Genomic DNA, 7,274 nt, shown 5'->3' on the forward strand with positions numbered 1-7,274 from the left:
ATTAAATAAAAATAATAATTTTAAAAAATAAAATTATTGAAACCAAAATTGTAAAAAAAAATAATTTTAATAATTTTAATCATAAATTTAACAAGTTAAGTTATAAAGCTCTAACAAAACTTATTCATTTTAAAAAAAATTGGTGCATACAAACCGATAAACAAGTATATTCATTAGTACTAATATTTATTATATTTTTCATGTGATATAACAACTAGCTTTACTTAACGACGACCCATTTCATTGCAATTGCATTTGAGACGAAGATCAAACCATAACTTAAAATCATAGCTATTGGTGTTATGAACTTATGATTAGCTTATAATCTTGTATAAGGCTCATGTCATTTATTAAAATTAATGATTTTTTAAAATTTAGGTCATTGATTATCTAAGGTTAATGACTTTTAAATTTTTTTTAATCATTCTCTCATTAAAAAAAATAATTTTAATAATAAGCTTAACAAGTTAAATTAAGTTATAAAGTTCTAATAAATCTTATTCAATTTTAAAAAAATTGATACAAACAAACCAGTAAATGAGTTCAATTAATATATATTTATTGATACTAATATTTATGAACCTAGGATTAACTTATAATCTTGTACAAGGTTCAGGTTATTGATTAACTAGGATTAATGTTTTTTAAAATTTAGGTCATTAATTAATTAGGGTTAATAATTTTTTAATTTTTTTAAAAAATATTATTGTTTTAAATATATATTTCTAAAATAGTATTGTTTTGAAATAATCCTTTTAAATATACGTGACTGTTAAGTATGATATTCCATGCTACACCCTTTTTTTTTTTTTTTGAGGGGAGGGATGGATAAATTAAAGGCCCTTTTGAAGTGAGACCCAATATTCGTTATCCAACACAAATTCAAACGTGGGTGAATTTTTTTAACGGTTTTATAGACTATGAATGCATTTTTCTTACAAGTGTATGGACCTCAACCCTTTTTTTTTTTCTTTTTTCTTTTTTTTTTTATCTGGGTTGGGCAAGTCTTGACTAGACTTCAGAATGACGGCTTTTCACACTTTTTTAGTAGCCGCGTTGCACCCACAATAAGGCATTGAGAAATACTGCACTTGTCCTCAGTTTTTACCACTGGTTTGTCGCTGTTACTATAATGCATCATATACATGCAAATAATATTATTTATCAATGCTGCTTTTATAATTTCAAGTTGCTTGACAAAGTGGAGATACGAAAATGAGTATATATATTTCAACTCTTTACACTCGAGAAAGAACATTAAGGCACCGTTTGTTATAATTAACTTTAAGTTATAAAAATAAAAACAATCCAGCATAAATTAATGAAAGATTAACAAAAAAAATAGAAAGTAAAAACAAAGGGTAATTAACTCTTTGAATATGTTTAATTAACATATACCCGAACTAACTTTATAGAAAATTTGAGTTAATTAACTCTTTGAATATGGATGTGTGGATGGTTTTACCAATTATACTGATCAGAAGGGTGCTAACATTGTCCTTTAAAGGCTTGAAAATATCTATTTACGGAATTTCAACCAATTAAAACATATGACAGAAAAATATTTCCTCAGCAATCAATCAGCCATCAGCCCTATTCATCAATCATCTATACACAGGAGAACTACTACGAGGTTGGATCAAAATGGAACTGGTATATATATATATATAAAGCCTAAAAAACCCTTCTTCCTTTACACTGGCTTCTAGCTAGCTCTCCCTCCCTCTCCATTTGGTACGTAACACAGTAATTCTTTCAATACAAAAAGAAGCAGCAGAGAGAGATAGCAAGAAAATTGATGGTCATGAAACCAGAGAATATCCCAAGCTTTTGTGACCAGCTGCGCGTGCGAGACTCGTGCAGATCCTTGGGTGAGAGGTGCTGCAGAGTTGTGAAGGAGCTAAGGGCAAGGTTCTACATTCTCCGGCGATGTGTCGCCATGTTACTGTGCTCCAACGAATTAAACGAAGAAACTTAATGTAAGGAGTATTTAAGCTGGTCACGAATATCCTACTATTTTATATATTTCACTTGAAATATATAAATTATTAGGATTTTCTTTAGCTTATTATATAGAATGCATGACAGGATTATTACTGCAGCTAGCTAGCATCTGGTACGTTTTCGCGGTGAAAGATTAAAGGAATTATATTTTAGCTAGCTAGTTGTAGCTTATATATAAACATGTTGAATTTAAACTCATTAAACTTGGTTTTATCTATGACTTAGATCATGGGTTAAACAAATTAATTAATTTAAATTAATTTAAAATCGAAACTAGTTTCGCTTATATATCATAGAGATTCATGTTTTAGCTAATTGCAAGCTAGCATTTGGTTTTCGCAGTGAAAGATGAACGATTAAAGGAAATATTTTAGCTAGCTAGTTGTAGCTTATAAATATGTTGTCAGATAAATTAATTCAAAATAATTTAAAATTCAAACTAGTTTCACTTCTATATCATAGAGATTCATGTTTAGCTCAATATTGCAACCTAGCATATGGTTTTTGGCAGTGAAAGATTAAAGGAAATATTTTAGCTAGATGTAGCTTATAAATATGTTGAAAGCAAACTTATTAAACTTCTTCTCACCCACATGACCTAGATCTCGAGGATCAATTCAAAACCTAGTTTCACTTATATATCACAGAAATTCATATTTAGCTCACTGGAACTTGCCCCGTCTGTATATTTTAGCTGATAAATTTTTGGTAGCGTACTGCAGTCCATCTCGATTCTCAAGTTTTTGTGCCTTTTAATTTCGTTTTTATTTTTCCAAAATGGAAACCTAAGTGCAAAGGTATGGGAAAAGACATTTTTTTTATTATTGTTGTTACTATATTCTTGTCCAATCATACCTGCACATGTTACAGTTTCTATGGAGTTTCTAAAGGAAAGATTACAATACTTTTTTGCATTTTTAATGTAATTACAGCTCTTAAAAACCTTGTTATAATCAATTAATACATTTGATTTCACATGCTGCAATACTATAATGCGATGAAGTGGTCTTTTGAGGGATCATGCATTTGGAATTAAAATAGAGGTTTATTTAAAAATCAAAATCCTTAATTATTTTAAAGTAAAAAACAGGACATTCTCACAAAAAAGAGAGAGAGAGGGAGGCAAAAACTTGAGAATCGGAATTGAGACACGTAACAATCCTCATGTTCTCTTATTCAGAAAAAATCTGCTGCCAGTAAAGTTCAATGATATGACACCAACATATAATGATACTTTTCCAACTGTATGGAATTGGTTAATTGATCCATGAAACCCATGAATTGCCATTTTTAGAACTTAGTGATGCTGGTTAATTAGGTTTAGGCATTACAAACTCTTTTTCCTTGATTTTTTTTTCAATCTTGCATATTGAACCAACTCCTCGATTTAATATGTTAACTTAAAATTTAATCTAAATCAGGTTTTACTTTAAATCATTTTGAATATTAACTTAGTTAATTTCAAGTGATTTAAAGGGTTAATTTGACCAAACTAGTCATAATTAAATTTAAAAATTAAATAATAATAATTTTAAAAAATAACTCAGTTAACAGCTATTATTGAAAGTTAATCCTCTAGTGCAATGACTAAGGTTTAAGTTAACTAAAATGATAAAAAATGCAAATAAAATATCAAACGCAAGGGACCTAGCTAGTGTTATACCCAAACTTCACATATTAGGGTTTGTCCTGGGAAATTAAAGTGAGTTTGTTTAGTCAACCATTCAAGAATATCCCATCCGTAAAACAATTAGCGACTAAGATTCAAGTATCCATCAAAGTCTAAAGGGTCAATTCTCTCGTCAAATCTCATAGTCCCCTTTTTTTCTTCGGAATTTTAATTAATTATGCGTCAAGATCATAAATATCCAAGCTGGTATGCTTGATTTCTTGCTTGACTTTAACTAAATATTTGGTAGACTTTTTCAAATTACAATGACAATAATCGGGTGCTTTGCCCCTGGGCCATTGCGCTATTCCATGCAAACAAAATTGAAAAATATTTTCTCGTTTCATATATATGTATTATAAAGTTTTTTGTATGATTTTCCCCGGGAGATGAGGCATGAAAAATTGTTTTTGTGAGTAATTTAATTGAGTTGATATGGGATAATATATCCTTGCATGGGTTTAGGCAAAATATCGATACTAATTAACTCATTTAAAAATTTGATCAGAGTTTAAAAGATTTAAGTTAAAACTAGAAAAATTATGAAAAATAATCCCCACATAAACAAGGTAGAAAATCCTAAATTTGGTCTCTAAATTTTTAAAATTTAATCACGTATAACCCTGTTACAATAATTTGATAAGATCAAAATTTCTACTTCTAATTAATTAAAAACCTTAAATAATAATATTACATGCATTATTTATATTTTAAAATATAAGACACAGAATTAAAATTTATTATATTATTTTCTTAATGAGATTTAAATTGAATACAAAGAAAAAATAAAATAGTTTGAAAATTAAAAAATAAATAAATTAGAAAACCATAAAAGATTAAAGCCTTGGACTACAAAGCCTGATGTAGTACAAGGAAAGAAAACATTTAATTTTTTTATATCATTGTAAGGGTATAATCATTAAGTAAAAAGCTAGTCATATATTTGATACCACTGTTGACATCATGAACGTGATGCGATGCTTGAGTGGTGAAAAAGAAAAAGAAAAGGAAAAAGAAAATACTGTAATAAAAGTATTCTATAATTAAAATATGATTTACAAGCTATATTCACACAGCTTGTACTACATACCAGTCATATTTTGGAGGAAAAAACAACTAAACTTGTATTATTTGACGAGTTTCACATATACATTCTCTTGTTGTTCATCTCCTCGTGTTTATTTATTTATTTTATTTTATAGTGAGCTCTATTTTAGCTTTTATGAGAGAAAAAAAATCTAGTTAAAAATTCATTGTGATTATTTTAATTTACCGTATAATTATTTTTTTAATAAAATGATAGTCTTCTTTCTTTTATAAATAGTGAGTAGTTTTCATTACTTTTTGAAATGATATGTGTGTGTTATTTTTTAATGAGCTCCACAATTTTGATTTCTCTCTGTATTTAATTTTTATTTTGATATATATTCTAATACTTTTATATAAAAATTATATTTATGATTTTAATAATTTTAATTTTTAATTAATTAAAATATAAGATCTTATTTCATCACGTCATTCTAACAAATTTCTATATAACTAAATATAAAACATTTAGAGTTCGAAAATTCTTTATTTCATTAGTTTGGATAATATTTACAACAATTGATTCGTCATTGAAACATTAATAAGGACATCGATAATAAAATTGAAATTTTTTTTTCTTAAAAAAAAAAAACTCCACTGCAACCATAAGAAAATTAAATTAAAATTAACTTCAAACACACAAACTTTTCTAATCTTTTGAAAAGGCTTATGGCCACCGCATTATTGATAGCTATTTGATCAATACAACCACAATTCTTTGATCGTGTTTAGTTAATATTTCAAACAAAAGTAAAAAATATCTCTTTAAATAAACAGAGATATATAAAATCAACATATATATATTCTATGACAAAGCTATTTTAATTTATCTTAAAATAGAAATTACATGTTATTTTACAATTAAGTAACACAAATAACATTTCATGTCTCCTTTTTCAAACACACGTTATAAAGGTGATGTTTTTTTGATGTTGAAGAAATGTTGGCCAGGATTATATTTTAGACATGACTTAGAAAACACAATGTAAACTTGAATTATATAAATATACTATAAAATTATAAGTAATTTTTTTTCAAGATTCATACAAACAATAAGTAATTTTTTCATTAAAGATGCGATATACTTATTCTTACATGATAAATTCCTACCATATAAGATCCAAATTTTTTTTTTAAAAGTGATTGGTAAGACGATGCGTCAAGGGAAAAACATTGAAAATATCCATGTCTTCACAACTATGCATCTTAGTTGGCTAACATTAGTTCTAATGCTCCCTCTAAATGCATGATTATTTGTAGTGTTTTAACTTATTTGATGTATTTTTCTTTGATGAATAATATATCACTTTTAGATATTATCATGTGTTTTATTTAGATATCCTTATATTTTAATAAATTTCAGATGTTGTTTGTTACACATCATTAATCTTAATAAGTGAATCAGTAAGAAATTATAGAATTTTTATGAGCTAAAACAAAGATATCAAACAATTCAAAGTATGATTTTTTTTTTAATTTTAAAATTTGGTTTCTTACTACATCATGTCTTAGACAAGTCATAAGATTTTCTATATAGAAATCGGATTGTTGTAAACTTATTTTAAAAACTATGATATTTATGCAAAGCACATGGTAGATCAAACTTCAAACTATAACCTATCACTCTTGTTTGTAAAAACATCCCTATAGAATAAAAATTCATAATATTCTATCTTATAACAAATAATTTTTATTTCTCAAAAAGAGTTTAAGCAAGCTTATTTTTTTTTTTATCTTTATATTATTGATTAAAAAAAATTATGAACATAAGCTTTCATGGAGCTCATGCTAACTAAACAAAAGAATATATAATGATAAGCATAATAATTGAAAATTTTGAATTGCTGTAACATCGATATTAAAATCGTTACATGATTTTGAATATACATTGAAATGTAAAATTATATGATTTAATGTTGATGCTGGCCTCCATGACAGCAATTAATACGGGGGAGGGGTAATTTTTTCCCTTTCGGACAAGGCAATCTGGAAGCGACATGAATAAACTGAAAACGACCCGAACCCACGTGATTGATTGAAATTATAGCAAAGTTTTCAACTCTTCAGGCAATGTCTTTTTTAAACCTAGACCAAAAGTTATGGTGTCCCTTGTGAAGGACACGTGAATGTTTTTTGATTTGAGATTTAGATAAACACCGTCGTGCCCAGGGTGGGGCAGCTGATTTGATGGTCGGTGGTGTGTTCTGTTGGAGAATTTCTCTAATCGTACATGCTTATAGGTGCCCAGTTAACAATAATGCAAGGCTTCTGAACACTCCCCTGATTTGTTTCCACTAATCACTGAAAAAATCCAGCAATAATTTATGTTTTTTCGGTGCAGTTTATTTTTGTTTTTGAAATTGTATTAGAGTGTATTTTAAAAATATATTTAAAAGAATATGAAATTTTTTAGTGTTTTTTTTATATTTTTTTATGTTCTAATATTATTTCTTTGTTTTTAGGTAATGCAGAGAGCTATAATGCTATATGACTGTTACACAAAACACTAGCCACA

This window comes from Populus alba, chromosome 6, assembly GCF_005239225.2.
Source record: "Populus alba chromosome 6, ASM523922v2, whole genome shotgun sequence".
NCBI classification, from domain to species: Eukaryota; Viridiplantae; Streptophyta; class Magnoliopsida; order Malpighiales; family Salicaceae; genus Populus; species Populus alba.